We start from the raw sequence: 20,065 nt of genomic DNA, 5'->3' as shown, positions 1-20,065 counted from the left end.
GAGGGGCCTTGCACAAGGAATATGGAAATCATAAAAATAAGAGGAAACATTTACATAGGCTTCCTACGTGCCAGTGGCTGTTCCTAAGCCCTTTACACAATATCAACATATATCAACAACCCTAAGAAGGCATTTTACAGATGAGGGAAACTGAGGTACAGTGAGGTTGTGCTAAGTGGTTGTATCAGTCAAGATGTGTGGGTAGCAAATAGTACGCTCAAAAGTTTCCACTCGGGACCACCTAATGAAGAACTATTTACAGATGGAAGGGCAGGGCTGAGGGACCTATCAAAGGACACTAAGGCACCCAAGATGAGTCACAGTGACAGACGATCACCAACCCTTCGGCCTAAAGAGGCAAGAGGAGGGATCGAGGTCACTGGAACCCAGCAAGAACTGGCCTAGGGATAGAAAGGCAGCCTGCTTCGGATTCTATGTCTCCCTCTCTCTCTGCCCCTCACCCGCTTGCTCTGTCTCTCTCTCTCAAGAAATAAACATAAATGAATGAATGAATGAATGAATGAAACAACAGACCCAAAATGGAGGCACTTGTGCTAAGCCCCACGTCAGCAAGCCAACACTTCTACCCAATCTCATGGTAGTTTCAGCCTCTCCCAGGAATGTAACCTTTAACCAGCCAACCTGAAATTACCTGGTCAGCACTAATGAGGTAACCCGCCAAGACCCATTCTGTCCCCCACAGGTAGATTAACCTAAGTCTGAAACAATCCACTCTTTGCTAATAAACTTCCTTTTTCTGCCGCTCTCTGCCTTTAAAACCTTCCCTTTTCTGAAGCTATTTGGAGCGTACTTCTTTTTGCTAGATGGGACGCTGCGCAATTCAAGAATCAGTGAATAAAACTAATTTGATCTTGAAATTTACTGAGCTGGGCTGAATTTTGCTTGTTAACAATACAAACCAATCAGAGATTAGAAGCTTCATACCTTGCAGGAGGAAGGGAGAGAAAAAAAAAATCCTTTAGAGGGTTAAACACACCTCCAGATTCTCTGATTTCCAATGCCTTCCTTCTATAGAGAAGGAAAGGGAGACTCAGAGAAGCTAAGTAACTTGGCCAAGGTCACCCAGCCTTAACTATCAAAGTTGAGATCTGGCCTTTCAGAGAAGCTAAGTAACTTGGCCAAGGTCACCCAGCCTTAACTATCAAAGTTGAGATCTGGCCTTTCAGAGAAGCTAAGTAACTTGGCCAAGGTCACCCAGCCTTAACTATCAAAGTTGAGATCTGGCCTTTCAGAGAAGCTAAGTAACTTGGCCAAGGTCACCCAGCCTTAACTATCAAAGTTGAGATCTGGCCTTTCAGAGAAGCTAAGTAACTTGGCCAAGGTCACCCAGCCTTAACTATCAAAGTTGAGATCTGGCCTTTCAGAGAAGCTAAGTAACTTGGCCAAGGTCACCCAGCCTTAACTATCAAAGTTGAGATCTGGCCTTTCAGAGAAGCTAAGTAACTTGGCCAAGGTCACCCAGCCTTAACTATCAAAGTTGAGATCTGGCCTTTCAGAGAAGCTAAGTAACTTGGCCAAGGTCACCCAGCCTTAACTATCAAAGTTGAGATCTGGCCTTTCAGAGAAGCTAAGTAACTTGGCCAAGGTCACCCAGCCTTAACTATCAAAGTTGAGATCTGGCCTTTCAGAGAAGCTAAGTAACTTGGCCAAGGTCACCCAGCCTTAACTATCAAAGTTGAGATCTGGCCTTTCCCAAGGCCGGAAAGAAGAGGTCCTGCTCACAGTGTGATCCAGCCACCGCCTGATGCGTCCCAGGGACTTTCAGGGCCTTGGGCTCAGTCCTAGCTGGTCACCTATTCACTTATTCAATCACACACACACACACACACACACACACACACACACACACACACACACACCCCAGTAAGCTCTCAGTCCCTTCTCACAACAGCACAATGTTCTCACCTCTCCTCACCAGGCCAAAGCAACCAGCTTGTTCTCTCCCTACCCTGGAGCAGTTTCGCCCACAATCAAGCAGCACCCCCCCACCCCCCCACTCCCCCCCCCCCACAGAATTAATTTCGCATTGTAGCTGCCTAACGACCTCTAATTGCATAGCTGGAGGCTTACACATTAACATGGGCAAAACCAGCCATAAATTTAAAAGGGCGATTTCCTTCCCACTGTCCGCCTCTGCCTCCCTTTCAATAAATCACTCACCTAAAATGGCAGAGTGGCAAAGCCCAGGGCCAGAGGTCAAAGGGGCCCAGCCCTGGCTAGATCCCTTATTAACATTTAATAGCACCTGCCAGGGATGGTCTTTAAGGACTCACAGGAATGCCCTAGGGCTGTCACAAAGTGGCAAGAGCAGGGAGAAAGTGGGGAGGCAGTGGTCACTATGTAGGTAGCCACACAGATCTCTCCAGAGGAGATGCACTCAGCAGGGAACACCTACTGTCTCAGGTGCACGTGGCTGGAGCTGTGAGCAAAGGAGGCTCTACCGGGTTCCCAAGAAGCCCCTGAGCCGTGATCAATATCCACGGGTGCACGGACACTGATGAACACCAGGGCGTATTCGCAGGAGAGAGTGAGTGAGTGAGTGAGTGAGCGAGCGTGTGTGTGTGTGTGTGTCGGGGGTTGTTTTGTGAGGGGACAGAGTCCCAGACTGATGCTCCAAGATCACTCTGCTACAATTCCCCAGACCGCGGAAAGTGCCCTGTTTAAATACCAATCTGAGGGCCGCCTGGGTGGCTCAGTGAGTTAAGCATCCGACTTCAGCTGAGGTCATGATCTCATGGTTAGAGGGTTCGAGCCCCACACTGGGCTCTGTGCTGACAGCTCAGAGCCCTGAGCCTGCTTTGGATTCTGTGTCTCTCCCCTGTTTGCACATGTGTGTGCTCTCTCTCTCTCTCAAAAATAAACATAAAAATTTTTTTTTAAAAGTTTGAAATTTACTATTTCAGTGGCTCTATTTCAGTATACACGTGAGGCTACCAGGCCTGGAGCGGATCAGCCCAGGTTCGAGCCTGGCTCCAACCCTACTCAGCCAGCCTCCCCAGGCCTCTCCCGTAAAACCTAGACTTGGGGGAGCTCGACACGATGCCAGCCCACGGGGAGGGCTCAGAAATCACTAACCCCCAGAAGCAGGTGGGTCCCAGGCAACACCCTGTGGGTTGTGGGGGCTGCTGACGGTTTTGTAGCAGGAGGCAGGTTGTAGGCAGAGGTGAGGAGGGTGGGAAAGCGGGATGGAGGTAAGGGGGTAATGGAGTACACGCTCTGGGCCAGAAGGCTGAGGAAGGAGCGGTGGCCCGGCCCCCACTCTGGCTGCCCCTGCTCACCGGCACGCAGGCCCCACAAAAGGCCGCATCAAGAGCCGCCACAACCGGCTGCTGCCGCCAATGTCCACCGCCCTTGCTGGCCCGACCAGAGCCTACGAGCGACAGGTGGACGGGAAGGTCTGTCCTTCTGCAGAGCTGCGGGAAAAACTGTCCGGCCCTGCAAAACTGGGCACTACGGGGGTCCCGCTGCACAGCCACACTCTCCCTCCACAGTGCCCGAGGCAGCCTCCAGCAGGAGGGCGGGCTGCAGGCCAAGGTCTAGCCCGAGGGTGGAGAGGGGTGCACTGGGGGGGCCAAGTTTAGAAAACCTCAGGGCCTGCACTCCCCCACCCAAATTCTCTGGATGAGGCAAAAAACCGACTGGTAACCCGACTGTGCTTTCTTTCTCCACTAACCCTCCTGTCTACACCTCTGTGAGTCTTAATCGTACCACGTCTGTAACACAGAAGTGCTAAATGTATACTGCAGTCCCCTATCAAATCCCGGTCAATCAAGGAGGTGAAGACAGATTCCAAGGTCCACGGGCCTGGGTTCAAATCCCAACACCACCACACACTAGCTGGGGTGACCGTGAGCAAGTCCCTAATTTTGTGCCTCAACTTCTTTATCTGTAGAATGGGAATCGTAGCCCCACGACCTATGGCTTTCTTGAGGGTTAAATACAGGTAGAACATTTAGAGCAGCCTGGCCCACAGAAAGAGCTACTCTACCACAAAAGAGGCCGTCTTGTAACTGTGGCACAAACCTCTAGGAACCAGAAAGCATGTGACGTCTCCATTTCAGTGGCACTGCGGCACCTGAGCGTAAGCCGTCCCCGCACCCCACCCCCCCCCACAGCCACCGGACTGGCTTTCCTCAAACTTCATTCCACCCCCTCCCCCTTCTCCCACCTGGGTTTCCAAGGGACTACCGGGGAAGCTGTCTGGAGACCAGGAGAAGGAGAAACAATCGACCTTCCCGGCCCCGTTCCAGAACTTACGGACAAAAACCTCACAGTAAGCTGCACGAGGAGCCCCATTAACACGGACGGATGGCATGCTCCCCATTTTAATGACGAACAAACTAAGGCTCGGAGAGCTGAAGGGGCTTGCACAGCGTCGGTGGCAAAGCTGGCATCCGAACTCAATTCCAAACGTTATTTCTCATTTAATAATAATAAAAATACTAGGAGGAAGAAGACCGCAATGATGACAGTGACTGTCCCTTGAGCACTTACTCTGAATGCCCTACGTGTGCCGGCTCATCAGTCCTCAGATCAGCCCTGTGAGGTGGCTACTGGGACCCCTCCCATCTTACAGATGTGAAAGCCCAGCTTAAGCAATCCACCCAAGAATGCGAGGCTCGGAAGTGGTGGTGATCTTCTCACGAGCCGTTCGTGGTTTCAAATGAAAACTTCTTTGTAGAATTTGTCTTTCCTGGAACTTCTCCCCTTCTCCCTTAACTTAGCAGGTCCAGTCTTCCCCTCTTTACAAATTTTTTAATTTCGTTTATTTTGAGAGAGACAGAGGCAGCGTATGTAGGGGAGGGGCAGAGAGAGACAGACAGACAGACAGACAATCCCCAGGCAGGCTCTGTCTGCACTGTCAGCTTGGAGCTTGATATGGGGGGCTCGAACTCACGAAACCATAAGATCATGACCTGAGCCGAAACCAAGAGTCGGACGCTTAACTGACTGAGCCACCCTGGCGCCCCCGTTCCCCACCTCTTTGAAACACAGTTCAGAAACCCCTTCCGCCAGGCTGCCTCTCCAGAGACGCTACTCGCTCTATGGGCAGCGAGAAGTCATAGCTTTACCTCCTGGACCTTGCTCCCCACAGGGCCTGGCATCCACAAGGTGCCTTCCTCCTGCTCCGTGCTCCACAGGTAGGTGCAAAGATGACAGCTGAGCCCAGGAGTTCTTATTCGTGCCATGTCTAATGAGCCCCGAAGAGCTCGCGGCCAAAACACATTTTAATGCAAGTGGCTGCTCTCCTTTCTACGTCGCCCACTGGGGAGACAGTATTTAGCTACAAAATACAGCTCACACTCTTCTCATGGAGCTAACACCCAAAGGAAAGGGAGGCGCAGGTGCCCTGACTCTCTGGCCCCTGGAGGATGGACTTAACCTTCTTTGCAGATTCTGGGAGCACAGCTAGGACAGTACCCCGACTCAGCAAGTCAACGAAGGGGCTTGGGTGTCCCAGAATCACGGTGACCAGAGTTTAAGGACACAAATTAGGACACGTGGTGCCTGTGAGGAAAACAGAAAGGAATATTAGAACTTGAGATTGTCCCCAGGACAGCAGCAAAGGAGGAAGCGTGGCCTTTGTAACCGAGAGGGTGTGCAGGGGGGGGCTGGGAGGCTGCAAGGCACTGAGCGGGCCTCAGCCACCTTGCAGGCCGGCCTCAGCTTCGTCTGCAAGGGCTTTGTTACTCCAGCAGTCTCTGGAACACGCACACTGCCGTGTCTGCGCTATATACCCTTCTCTATTTGCAGAAAGGAAGCGGAAAGGGGAGGGTACCGGGGAAAAAATGCCAAGGTTAAACACTCCGTCATTATAATGCCCTCGACTCCCTCAGGGGCAAAACTCTCCCAAACAGAACTGTCCAAAAGAACTTTCTGCATGACAGCAATGTTCTGTAACCCACATGCTCCAAAACGGTAGCCAAGAGCCGCACGTGGCTCTTGAGTCCTGAAATCTGGCCAGTGCGATGGAGCAACGATGTTCTCGATTCTGTTTGGCTTGAAGTCACTTAAACAGCACGTGTGGCTAGCAAGGTGCCCTACTGGACAGCGCGGCTCCAGGCCACGTTTAGACAAACTTACACCCAGAAACCACATCGGTTAGTAGACCCAGCCTGTGCCGACACGCCGTCCTCTACTTAGTAACACGCTGAGCGCTCGCTGCGTGCTAGCAATGGCCCTTTTCGTGTCACCTCCCATAATCATCACATCATCTCTGATAAGAGAAATGCTATCATTATTGCCACTGTACCTAGGGGGACACGGAGTCACAGAGCTCAGTAAGCAGTGGGGGCTGGTCCAAGAGCTGGGGGTACTCTCACTCTTGCACTTGGGATCCCTTGCTCAGCGGTCGGTGTAACATGGGTTTATTCTCTCCATTTGGACCTGTGATCACTTTAATAATGAGGGCTATGCTCCCTCTTGTGCTCCTGGCTAACTGCTGTGGGACCATCCCTGAAAGGTTTTCAAGGTCCTGAAAAGATCCCAGGGAGCTGATTTTAAACATAAAGTCCTTCCAATAGGAGGTCCAACGAGAAGTGTCAGAGGGACTACGAGGGTGTGCTACGAGGGACTACGGGTATACTGCCCGGTGCACCCTCATGTGGAGCCTTCCCTCCGAATTCGTCAGGAAGTGCGTGCCAAGCCGTCTCATTCTTCCATACACAGGCAACACCCGAAAGATGCCCTCCGGGAGGGGCGCCTGGGTGGCCCTGCAGGTTAAGTGTCTGACTCTTGGTCTTGGCTCAGGTCAGGATCTCACGGTTCGTGAGTTCGAGCCCCGCATCGGGCTCTGTGCTAACAGTGCATAGCCTGCTTGGGTCTCGCTCTTCTTCTCTCTCTGCCCCTTCCCTGCGCACTCTTTCTGTCTCTTTCTCAAAATAAATAAATAAGCTTTCAAAAAAAGAAAGATGCCCTTCTGGGGGCTCCAAGCTGCCAGAGCCTTTTGTCAAAATTCATGAGAGAAAAGGCCGAGGCTTACCCCCATCTAGCAGACACATTAGACTTTTAATATCAGGCTAATGAAAGTAAACAGTGCCCATCCTGTAGCCAACAGGGATGGGCTAGACTTTAAGGTGCAGGGAACTGGGGGGCAAGGATGACCTTTGCCCTCATTAGCCTGACTTTCCTCTAACCTAGGACCCGTTTCTGTTCCCCTTCCATCCCTCTGACCCCAGCTCCCAGTTTTCCTCGATGGATCACCTGGACCACGATTACAGAAGCTTATTATGTTGCCCTTTCCTCTCATAACTTAAAGGAGCATTTCTTGCCTCAAACAGACCTGGCCGGGACCTTTAACAGTTCTTATTTAACACAGGAAACCCGATCAAGAAAGTCACTGAGGATGCCAAACTGCTAGGGAGGGCTGTCTTCCAAGAAAGTGTTCCCATTCAAAGCCTCACGTGTTGCTATGAAAAGGTAAAGTTATAATCGGCGTCTTAGGAAGGGCAGTAATTTACAGTATTATAAAAAAAAAAAATCACTGGCAAGAAAAACTGGACTCAACATTGAAAAGAGTTCAGCCAGGAAAAAGAAAATAAAAGGAAATCAAAATGAAACCTGCCATTATGTAGTCAAGAGACTAATCGATGCTTGTCAACCTCATCCCTCCAGCTGGTTTCAAAATGTTACCCATCATAAAGAAAATCCAGAAGTTTGCAACATGATGAGCGCTTAAGATGTGTCAAGGGTGGCCTTCAAAAGAGATCTCACTTGGATTTTGGTTTTGCTACAGTTAAAGTCTGAGAGATACAGGGGCGCCTGGGTGGCTCAGTCGGTTGAGCGTCCGACTTCGGCTCGGTCACGATCTCACGGTCTGTGAGTTCAAGCCCCGCGTCGGGGTCTGTGCTGACAGCTCAGAGCCTGGAGCCTGTTTCAGATTCTGTGTCTCCCTCTCTCTCTGCCCCTCCCCTGCTCATGCTCTGTCTGTCAAAAATAAACATTAAAAAAAAATTAAAAAAAAAAAAAGTCTGAGAGATACAAAACTTACCATAAACATGTCAGGGAACATTGGCAAATATTTTCAAACACTTGTAATCTGTCAAAGAAGTGCTATGGGGACCCACCTGACTCTTTATTCTCAAACAAGAAAGGTGCAAAGAAATGTCGGCAGAAGAAGTTCTCTGAGAGTGTCCATGTTCCCATTCATCCAGCTACATTTGCCAAGACACAAGGTAAGAGAAAACGCTGAGGGCTTACCCCCCATCTAGCAGACTTATTGGGCTTCTAACATCAGGCTAGTGGAAGTAAACAGTGCCCATTCGGTAGCTAACAGAGGTGGGCTAGATTCAGAACCCAACCATTTCTCAATGAGCAACTGTAAGGAATGAGAGAACTCTTCCCTCTGGGACCAAGGATAGGGTTGCTTACTGCTTGCTATAAAAGCAGTGGATACTGCAGGTTCGGTATCCTTCTCCTATAACAGGACTTCCTGCACAGCAGACATCCACCTGCATCTTCAGCATCACCTCTGTGGTACTTCAAGGTAAAAGGAATAGTCACAACCTACTCTTAAGGCATCAAGAGTCATTAAGTCCTTAAACTGACCCATGAGTCTCACTGTCTGAGCATCCATGAAATAACAAACAGGCTAAGTGGTTAACTTTACGGTAAGTTAAGATCAAATTCTAGACCCAACAAGAAGCTGCACGGCAAGCTGGGGATCACCTGAAAAAGTAATAAAGCTTGGGACAGGGCACACGGTAGTGACATATTTAATGTTAACTGCCCAGGGGCCAGAACTCCCTTAACTCATAAAAACCAGAAAATCAAACTCCAGAAATTCTAAAGCAATATAATGTGGTATATGAGAGCATACACCTGAATCCAAATCCCAGATCAGCCACTCACTGGATCTGAGACTCTGGGCAAGTCACCTAACCAACCACCTCATGCCTTGGTTTCCTCATCTATAGAATGGTGGCAATAATAATACATACCCCAGAGCATTACTGTTATGAGAATTACTGAATGAATTTATGCACAGTGCACAGTAAATGCCACATGAATATTTGCTACATTACCACCTGCTCTAAAAATTCAATGATTCCATAGATCTTTATACAATGCCCATTATCCTAACTCTTTATAATGCAATCTTCCTGTATAGGATATACTGTTCGGTGAAAAAGTCAGGTGGGAAAAAATGCATATAATTAGTTACATTTTATAAAGAAAAAGGAGAAGTTGGTATATAAATATATTTGGTTACATTCTTCAAACAGAGAAAAACCAAAAACTGAAAGAAAAATGGCTATGTCTGAGGTGTGGGAGGGAAAAACAATGATAGGTTTGGAAGCCAGAATTCTCAGAACATTCCTGTTCTGTAGATGTGACTTTGACACCATGTAAATAGTTTATGTAATTATCAAACAAAATTATCTCTTAAGAAGTAATCTATAAAAATCAAAAACAAAATGGAACATGTTTAATTGTTCACTGAATTCGAGTCCAAACCACACAGAGAAAAGCCATTTTTTCAATGATATTTAAAGATAGTAGGGGCGCCTGGGTGGCTCAGTTGGTTAAGCGGCCGACTTCGGCTTAGGTCATGATCTCACGGTCCATGAGTTCGAGCCCCGCGTCGGGCTCTGTGCTGACAGCTCAGAGCCTGGAGCCTGTTTCAGATTCTGTGTCTCCCTCTCTCTGACCCTCCCCCGTTCATGCTCTGTCTCTCTCTGTCTCAAAAATAAATAAATGTTAAAAAAAAAAAAATTAAAAAAAAAAAAAAAAAAAAGATAGTAATTCATATGTCCCTAAAAGGATATACCTTAAGGACAAAACAAACTGCAAATAAATAAATAAATAAATAAATAAATAAATAAATAAATAACATTGTTTTTGGTAATCACATAGCCACTTTTCCTGCTTTTCTTAATCAAATTCTACCCCAATATAATAAAAGGGTTAAAATAAGGAATTTTCTCTTAATAGAATTTTTTGAAAAAGGAATGAGAGAATTTGAACATCCTCACTATGTAGAGACCTGACCATCAATGGCTGTCAATGACACAGAAAGAGAAAGCAGACCTTATGTGTGTCATTAATAGAAATACACATCATCACCTATGAAGTATTTCTTGCAACAAAAAAAAGAAAAAGAAAAAAAAATCAAACATGAATCAGATCAGTCCTTTAGAGCTAACAACCAATTTACAAAAAATACAAGTGGGGGACAGAAGAACATGCTAAAAAAGCACCATCCAGCCTGTACAAAACTACAGGGCAGATGATTCAATTTATTTAACCGGGGGGCGGGGGGGGGGGGCACTATAGATTAAAGGGGACCTAAGAAACAAGGCAATTAATTGCAAATCATAGAGCTCTTTGGATCTAATAAAGTGTGTGTGTTCTTTTTTTAAAGAGGCAATTGAGAAATTTAAACACTGAGTACATAGGTGTTAACATTAACAAATTATCATCAGAGCTTAAGGTATGGCAGTAGTACTGTAAATTCTGTTTCTATAGAGTCCTCATCTTCCAGAAATAAACACTAAGTATTTACATACAGAATGATTGATCTAAAATTTCTGAAACCGTACATCTGATACAACCAAGGAGAAGGGAGACTGGGTAGAGACAGATGAAACAAGGCAGGCCACGATGAGCATGCTGAGGTCCACTCAACTAGCCTTTCTACTTCTGTATGCGTTTCAAATATCCCATAATAAAAATCAGTTATTCTACCAAATCTCAGCTTTGGGCCAGACAGTGGACAGTGTGGACATTAGTTCACAGTAATCAGTGGACAGACATTATGTTCGACTCTGATCACTTCCTTACCAAGGGATACAGACTTGAGACAAGTAACTTCATTCTGCTGAGCCTCAGTCTTCTACTCTGTGAAATGGCTATGATGCAGAGGGAAGGAGAGAACTCATTTCCGAGTGCCTGGCACGGGGTATGCACTCTCCCAATGGAGGCTTTCCACCACCCAGAGCTTTCTAAGGCAACACCACAGCAGGCAGCAAGCTACAGAACTGAATCTCCCCCCCCCCACCGCAACTTTAAATTAAAGACCTGCCTAGTGAGCTCGTGGATTACTTGTTGAATCGTCTCCAGCAGAAGTGATATTCTTAAAAGAATATGCTCATATTCCATGTGGTGAATAGCAATTTCCACCATCTACACACACACACACACACACACACACACACACACACACACACACACACACACAGCTAGGTGGCCTCTTTCGGGCTGGCCCTATGTGAGTCACAGGAAGTAAAACACCATCTCCCAGCTGCAAAGTCTCACCAGTTTTAAACATGCTTTCTTTCCCCAGACATCCAGCCTGGAGACATCAGGGACATCGCCTTCCTTTCTGAGCCTGGGTGAGAGGCTTTGTCAAGTCACTTCCTTGACCAGATAACGCATCACATCAGGGAATGGCACTTGACACGGATGAAAAATGAAGTTTACACAAGTTCTTGCTTTGAGAACATGTGCAACGTGGTTTCTTTTCTCCAACAGCAGCTATGGTTTGGAAGACGGTGTGTCTCTGCAAGGCACTGAGTCACTACTCACACTTGTAAAATATTCCTGAGCACATTTGGTGAATATTTTCCAACTGTACATACACAAACGCATGTGTAGATTCCCATAAGCCTGGAGCTTCATCCTGCCCTCCCTGCATTTCAAGCTCTTGGTTTTTATGGCAGTTGCTGATAGACTTTGCTGGGAAGCAGAGGAACACATCCCTTGGAGAAAGAAGTGGCTCCAGTCCCCATGCTGTCCCTTACTGGACAGATTATCAATCTCTATGTCCAGATTTCCTTCCATAAAATGCAGACAATAACACCTAAGGGATTTTTTCGAGAATCACGCTGCATAAAATACATAGAGAACTTTGCCCAGTCTCTGGCCCACAGAATGTGCTTCATAAATGCCTAATATTATTACTCTCATGGTCTGATGCTAGGTCTCATCCATCCACGTACCACTCCCCCCAGCACCCTGCACTGGGCTTGACATAAGGTAAGCTCATGATATTTGTTAAATCAATGCATGAGTGAAATGGAGACGATTAAATTTAACCTGTCTCTATTTGTGAAAAAGGAGTCAAGTGGGGGCAGGCGTGGGTGGCTCAGTCGGTTAAGCGTCCGACTTCAGCTCAGGTCATGATCTCACGGTCCGTAAGTTCGAGCCCCCACATCCGGCTCTGTGCTGACAGTTCGGAGCCTGGGACCTGCTTCGGATTCTGTGTCTCCCCCTCTCTCTCTGCCCCTCCCTGACTCATGCTCTGTCTCAAAAATAAACACTAAAAAAAATATTTTTTAAAAAAGGAGTCAAGTAACTTTAAGTCTCTCAAAAATATATAATACTATTATCTTAAATATCAGTGAGACTCATCAAAGATGGACACACTCATCCAGGTGAGAGGTGCTGAGGGCCTGGCCTGAAACAACTGAGGCAAATGAAGAGAGGGCAGGGGCCAGACTCCAGAGACCTTCAGAAGCCAGGATCAGTAAGAGGTGGTGGCTTTTAAATGCAAGGGGTGGGAGGAAAAGGGCAGGGTGAAACAATGACAAAGCAAATTTGGGAGAAAATTTAAGGACGTGAATTTTGCACTTCCTGGGATCAACACCACCTTAGGACACCCAAGTAGAGAACTATTTTTTTTTAGTTTATTTTTTGACAGAGAGAGAAAGAGGGAGAGAGAGCAGGGGAGGGGGAGAGAGAAAGACTGAGGATCCAAAGCAGGCTCTGTGCCGACAGCAGTGAGCCCGATGCGAGGCTTGAACTCACGAACCGGGAGATCATAACCTGAGCCGAAGTTGAACGCTTAATCGACTGAGCCACCCAGATGCCCTGAGAGCTGACTTTTAACAAGGCAGAAATAGATTGCACACAGATGTTCATAGCAACACTATTCACCATCGCCAAGCGGTGGAAGCAATCCAAATGCCCAATGAGGAATAAACAGATAAACAAAATGTGGTATATACACACCAGAGGATATTATTCAGCTTTTATAAAGGAAGGAAGTTCAGACACAGGCTCCAGCATGGATGAACCTTGAGAACATTCTGCTAAATGGAAAAAGCCGGCAACAAGAAGACAAATACTGTAGGGACTCCACTTACGGGAGGTAATCAGAATAGTCAGCCCCCGTAAGGACAGAAGGCAGAATGGTGGTTACGGGGGCTGTTTCCTGGATGAAGAGTGTCAGTTCTGCAAGACGAAAGTTCTGGAGAAGTGCTGCACAACAATGTGCCAACAATTAACATTACTTAACTGTACATTGTTTAAAAAATAGGTAAGATGGTGAATTTCAGGTTATGTGGTTTTTTTTTTGTTTTTTTTTTTTTTTACAATTCAAAAATTAACAACAACAACAAAAAAGCTTGGGGCACCTGGGCGGTTCAGTTAAGCGTCCGACTTTGGCTCAGGTCATGATCTCTCAGTTTGTGAGTTCGAGCCGCACATAGGGCTCTGTGCTGACAGCTCAGAGCCTGGAAAGCCTGCTTCAGATTCTGTGTGTGTGTCTCTCTGTCTCTGCCCCTCCCCCCCCCCACAAAAATAAACATTTTTTTTTTTAAAGGTGGAAGTATGAATCTGGAGTCATGAGCCAGAGGCGCTCCCTACTCCCCCTCTGCACGAACTTGGTGGCTCACGCCCAGTCTCTGACCTCTGAACCCACCTTCCACTCTGCCAGGTAGGCCAATAAGAGACGGTCACTTGTCTGCAGACCTCCAACAAGCTCGCAGGACAGTGAGGATGAACATATTCTGGGAGGAGCATGCAGCTACCTGCACATCATGCCCGTTAGGAAAGCACAAGAGGCCTCTACCCCTCTCCAATCTATCGGGAATTGCAATATTTCAGCTCATGGTCTCTGTTCTTTAATTCTTCTTCCTCACCTGTTCCTCCATGATCCACGAAGCCTTTTTTATTTTACCTTCTTACCATTTTGGTCCCAGCTGTGGCCGAGTGAGGTATACGTACAATCACTCCTGACTTGCGGAGCAAAGCAAGCCAGCTTGGCCAAGCCTGGGAGTGAGGGAGAAAAAAAAAAAAAAACAAACAAACCCAAGTCCAAGTTGTGTAAGAGTAGTGACTGTATACCAATTAAAGGCTGCGGGGCCTGAAATGTAAACAAAACCGTCTGGTGAGTGTCTGTCACTTTACTACGGGGAGATTGTGAAAACAACTCACGTGGTTCTTTCGTAGGAACAAAGCTTTATCGGATGAGAGTTTTAACAATTCCCACAGAGAAGCCAGGCCCTAAGTCCCCTATGGCCATCAATGTCTCCTGGCTGAGACACTCCTCACCATTCCATACTTTACTGCTAAAATCAGGAATAATTTTATTAGAGGGGAGAGAGAGAGGAAGAGGAAGAGGAAGAGGAAGAGAGAGAGAGAGAGAGAGAGGAAGAGAGAGAGAGAGAGGAAGAGAGAGAGAGAGAGAGAGAGGAAGAGAGAGAGAGGAAGAGAGAGAGAGAGATAAAGAGTGTGAGCATACTCCCTCTGCCTCAGTTTCCTCATCCGCACAATGAGAATGGCAACCCTTGTCTCCCTGGGCTTTAGGAGGAGGGAGCGAGAGACCACAGGCAAAGCACCCCATTCTCTGTTGTGTAGCAGGGACACCAAAGAGGACAGCTAGTATATCCCGTGTTGTTACAGTCTTTATTCAAACCCCCATGTGCTTGATGCACTTGTCCAAATAAGCAGACAGGTGTTAAATTTTCTTTGTGACCACAATCGTTCCTAAAATTAAACACTTGCTCACAACCAGTAACAAGGTGGGTGTTAAAAAATAAAAAAGCACCCATGCAGGAGACATTTTGTTCTTTATGCTGCCCCATGGCTTCTGAGTCTTGTCTTCAGCCCCAGAATCACAGGCGTTAATGCACACATAAGCCAATCCAGCTGATCCGGCTGGATCAAGGTAAGGTCCTTTCCCCCGTGATACAAATGTACCGACTGAGGCTGGGGTAGGGGAAATAATTTAGATCTAATAATAGACACCACTGGGTTTCTAAAAGGTTCCAAGTGTTCATACACAATTTTAGAATCTATCAGATCCTTGCTGGGCTAATGAGGCCTCTTGCTGGGAATCCAAATTCCCTTTGTAAACTCCATTAACAGCCCATGAGGCAGGTGGGAAAATATGAATGTTCTTATGGTAATAACGCCTTGGGCATAAAAGGAGGCACTGGGAAATCACATCCACTTGTGCCACATGCTTAGTTAGAACATTAGAGATAAAGGGAGAAAAACATCTCTTCTTGGAGAGAGATTAGGATGTGCCCAACCCCCAAACCCTGCCTGCCCCTTGCAACCCCATACCTGAACTAGGTGGCAATGGGAATTGGTAAAGACAGAAAGGGGTTTCTTAAATGCAGAGACCGTCTCAAAAAGTATGGGATAAAAAGTTTTGCCCATGCTAATTTTGCCAAGTTCATTTGTGTCCCCAGATGATTTTCTGGGGTCCCTCACAACTTTCTGCCTACTTGTTTGTTTGTCATTGCCCGGGAGAAATTTTCTTAGTAAGAACGCATGGAAAGTTTTGACTTCGGGAGTTCAGATTCCATTATGAACCAGTGCATTTTTAAAATGTTTTTGCTTTCAAAGCAAAAAAAAAAAAAAAGCTGATTTTCCTATCTGTGCATCCGTGCAAAACCAACACAGAAAATTTGCTGAATATTACCCAAAACACCCACAGTTAGGCCGAAAGAAGGGATGGAAAATTTTAGCCCCAAAGGAATTTTTTTTTTTTTGGACACTGGAAGCAGTGGCACAGGAGGAGGAGGGCTTGGAGGGCGTCTCCTGAGTGGCTGGGAACACATTCTGACTTTTCACCCACAGTTGCCTGGCTGATGCGAAGATGCCTCCTGTTGGAGGTACAGGGGCTCCCCAGGGAGCGGATCAAGTTGACAGCTGAGCAGTCCACAACATTCCATCTGTCACTCCGCACAGCCCATCACCTCGACTATCTTGGTTTATCTTACCCCAAGTCGCCCAACCTCACAGTCTGCCCGTCGTAAGGACTTTATGGGATTCTAACCTTTTTTGGATCCTGAACCTCTCCGAGAAGCCAGCGAAAGCTTCCCCGCAAGAGCACGCACACACCTCCAAATAATTTTAGAAGGTCCTGGATCCCTCCCCTCAAGCACATCCGAGAAACTTCAGTTTGAAGCAGCCCCGTTACGTAGCCCCCAATTTCTCTTCACACTCGTAAGGCAAACTCCTGAGCCCCAGCTCTAATGTCTACACCTAACTTGTTTATGAGCGCCCATCAGCCACCTAACGCGTTGGTGCGTTCGGATGTTTGTCTGCACAAGGGCAAAAATAAGCACGTGCACACGCACACGTCTCGGCAGGAATGAAATAGCAAAGCCAAGTCCCAAATGGCGCGCGCTCGTTTAGCCTCCTGGCCCTTGACGATACGAAGCCAGTGCTGGGAGCGAAGGCAGGGCCAGCGATCACACTCGCGTCAAGGAGCCAGGATTGGTCAGCCTTCTTCCATTCGATAAGCAGCAGCACCGAATAATAAGCCAACATGCTGGACACTCTCCCGCCTCCGTAAACGATTTGCTATTAAACACTTACTGCTCCCCAACAAAGCCTGCCTGCCAACAGGTTATTTTTAAACACTTTGTTTGTTTGGAGTGGTCAGGGAGAAAGCAGGGGGGGGGGGGGGGGGCATTCCTTTTGGTTTCTAGGTCTCTTTCCTGCAACTTAAAGGCTAGGAAATAATGAAATGAAAACCTGAGGCAGAACTTCCAACCTAACCCTTTTCATTGACTGCACGGGGTTAGGTGTCGTTCAGGTCTTTAGGGCATCGTAAAAGAGCTAGCGCTCTGATCAGAGCACGGCTGTCCTACGTGGGTTTCCTTGCACAGAAACGCTATCCCCATCAGAAGGTGCGGGGTCAAACCTCAAGAGGAAAGCAATCCAGTCCAACTCTCGCCGTGACAGGACTGGGCAGTCGAGCCCGTGAACTGCAAATATTGTACAGGATCATTTCTGTGCTAAAGGAACTGGGATTCCAAGGGCTAGAGGCTCACTTCCGGCAGAGCTGGATCCAGGCAGTCGTCTTGCCTTCTCGCCCCCTGATCTACCTTCCTTTGCGAGGTCTTCACTCCTAGGTCAACTTCCCTGCATGTGGCAGCAATGACAGACATTGGAATCTCTGGACATAAAGTTTCTACAGCTAGCAGTCCTAGAAAAGAAAGTGGCCTCTGTCTCTCTCACTCTCTCTCTCTCTCTCACTCTGAGTCCATTTGTCAAACCTCATGGTAGGCTTTGATTATCACAATCCTTGGGCCAATCCTTGTACATGGGAGCCCTTCTCTATGTCATTGCCAGCCACGCCTGGACCACATGATCATGTCTGCAGTCCTCGTTGGGGAAAGGCAACACTCGGTCACGAAAACGAGGTGCTAGACAGGCAAAAAGCCAAAGTCCACAACAAAGACTCTTCCATGAGGCCTAACACAAGAATCCCCTAGCAATGAAGAACTCACTTTGCCCTGAAGAGGAAGGCCATTAACCTCTAACGCCCGTGTTAACAACAGCAAATCACAACCCTCTACAGAAACCAAACCCTTCCCACAGCTGCTCTCACTGAATGCCTCTTGCGGGTGAAAGGAAAAAAAGGAGATAAAGCAGAGATTATTCTATGTCAGAAAGAAGTAGTCTGCAAATAAACTAAAGAAAAGGAATATGCAGGTTATTCAGGAAAATAGCTCAGAACCTTTTATATTTAAGAACAATGCCTTTGTTACAGTTGAAAGGAAAAATAAAATCAATCTTCTTTCACGAGGCAGGTGCAGTAAGAGGTTGATGGTATAGAAACAATGTGCCTTTGCGGTTCTGAAGGAAGGAACCCGCCCCGACCCGACCCTGCCCCATGCACCTGCACCTTCACCTTCCCCACGAATCTTCTCTAGGTCTGTCTGGGCCTCTCTGGTCTTACATCGGGTCATCAAACACTTGAATGCCATGCTCTAAAATCTCTCAGCAAAGATGTTCCCACACACACAGGAAACATCCACAGGCCCCAACTAGCCCCAAATGGTATTGGTTTCTACTCCCTTCAGGAAACCCTTGGGGAACAGATTTCTTCATCCAGACATTCTTAGCTTGGAAAACTGGTTGAATTTCTTTTCCATTCTAGGATTCCCATGCTCATGAGGCAAAAGGCAAAGCCTCAGCTGGAATAGCATCCTGAGAGGCTCAGCAACAGCTCTGACTCCTTCCTCTCTTCCAAACTGTGTCCTGTGTTTGTGCAAGAGTCCCCGCCCCCATCCCCAACCCAACGCCCAGATCACCTGCGATCACAGTAGCTAACACTATTTATTCTGGCTGTGGCATCCATGATGTGCAACTTCTTCCCTTACCACCTAGCTTCCTTTCTTGTTTTATTTGCTGTCCAAAAGACAAATGCAATTTGAGATGGATGATGTAGAGCCAAGGGTCCAAAATGGCAAGCCACCAACGTACTCGAGCTGGCTTCTGTGTTGGTGACCCGCGGGAGGATTTGGAGAGGATGTCAACGAGTTGGCAATTCAGTCCACTTGCAAACTATGGATTTCCGATCACTCTTAAAAATCCAAAGATTTGGCAAGACTGACTCTGTACTCGGATGAAGAAAGAACCCTCAGTTCCTCAGCCTCCATCTATGGTCTGCTTTTCTCATTTGCTGGCTGAGCCCCTGTAGCACTTAAGATTTCTACCCTGGGCAGAAGATGTGGCCTGGGGCTGACAACAAGGGCACCCACACTCCTGGCCAGCCCAAAGCATCTTTTCATGACACACTTGTGTCTCACTTATCTTCTGGAAAGAGTCACAGCCAGGCCAAAGGGCTGCCTTCCAATTCACATGGGATCACAGCACTAACCCAAGCTTTTAAGTCTTCGGCAAATGTGGACGGATGTGGCTCAAACCACAAAGATGTTCATCGTTCAAATGACCAACGAGCACATTCCAGCATTTCTAGATTATCAAAATACCCTATAGTTATCTTTGTGATAATTAACACAATAATTTCACATATAATTGATATATTACGAACTTTACAACAGGTCCATTGAAAGTAGGTTTACGTGTATAGTAGGGTCTTAACTAGAAGACAAAAGAAAAAGGCTGGAAGGAAATATACCTAAATATTGACAATAACTTTCTATAGGTACCCAGATTAGATATTATAGTTTCTTATTATATTTGGGGTTTTCCCAATTTTACTAAAGTGAGAATACATTCTTTTGAAAAACTGAGCCAATATCAAGAAGCAAATTAGGAAGTAATGTGTCAAAACCCAGAAAGCCAACCAATACATCATGTTGTGGTAATGGGCATACTCTAGGGTGCCTCTGACTTCGGATGAACCAGATCGCCTGCTGCCTGGGGCCATGCTAGCACTTTAGGTACTTTGAGATGAGCCACAGGAAGGGGTCTGCAGGCAAAGAAGAGCCCTGCTGATTTAATGCAGGACTGAAGAGGTTGCTATTCTTAGATCTACTAGGTGGATTATGTCCCAAGCTGAAAATCAGGATCCAGCTGCTCTTGTCAAAGACCTGCCTGTGTGTTTCAGTAAGTCAGTCACTTATCTCACGCCTCACTTTCCACATCTGGAAATGGAGATGATAGGACCACAAAAAAAGAACAGGAAAACGTTTACTGATCTCCACCACGGACAGGGTACCTGATGCAAAGGATAGCAAGGCGGATCCCTGCAAGGTAGACCCCGGCCTCTTTTTACTGCTAAGGAAACAGGCTGAGGTTAACCAGAAAGGTGTCCAAAATCCTGGTGGCAGGTCTGAAGGGGAGCCAGGGTTTGAATCTCAAAACTGTCAGACTCCAGAGCCCACGCTGAGAGTCTCGTCCAAGGTCACCCAGGCAGAGAGCACAGAAGCGATTCCGTGAGCCACAGGGCATGAATTATGAGGAGCTGAAAATGAACAAGAAGCACCTAGCAGCCCAGGCAATATGGAAGCACCAGATAAGAGCCCCTTGCATGTTTCCTAGCGCGTTGCTAAAACACACCGAAAATGGCATGTGACCAGCAGCTGGGGAGAGGGGGTGGAACACAGCCAAA

At 47.2% G+C, this 20,065-nt stretch overlaps 1 protein-coding gene and 1 long non-coding RNA gene across 4 annotated transcripts in view; one reads left to right on the top strand and one right to left on the bottom strand.

The window, feature by feature from the left end:
- Nucleotides 1-20,065, bottom strand: part of SLCO3A1 (solute carrier organic anion transporter family member 3A1) — a 310,384-nt gene that overhangs the window by 218,523 nt on the left and 71,796 nt on the right. The window lies entirely within an intron of this gene.
- Nucleotides 13,174-15,914, top strand: LOC132668731 (uncharacterized). Its single transcript, XR_009605730.3, has 3 exons — nt 13,174-13,279; nt 13,565-13,678; nt 15,832-15,914. It is a non-coding gene; the product is annotated as an uncharacterized LOC132668731 (long non-coding RNA).

This window comes from Panthera onca, chromosome B3 (genome assembly GCF_046562875.1).
Source record: "Panthera onca isolate mPanOnc1 chromosome B3, mPanOnc1 haplotype 2, whole genome shotgun sequence".
In the NCBI taxonomy this organism is placed as follows: Eukaryota; Metazoa; Chordata; class Mammalia; order Carnivora; family Felidae; genus Panthera; species Panthera onca.
Note: the sequence above shows the minus strand (reverse complement) of the source record. Positions and strands in the feature narration are given on the sequence as shown.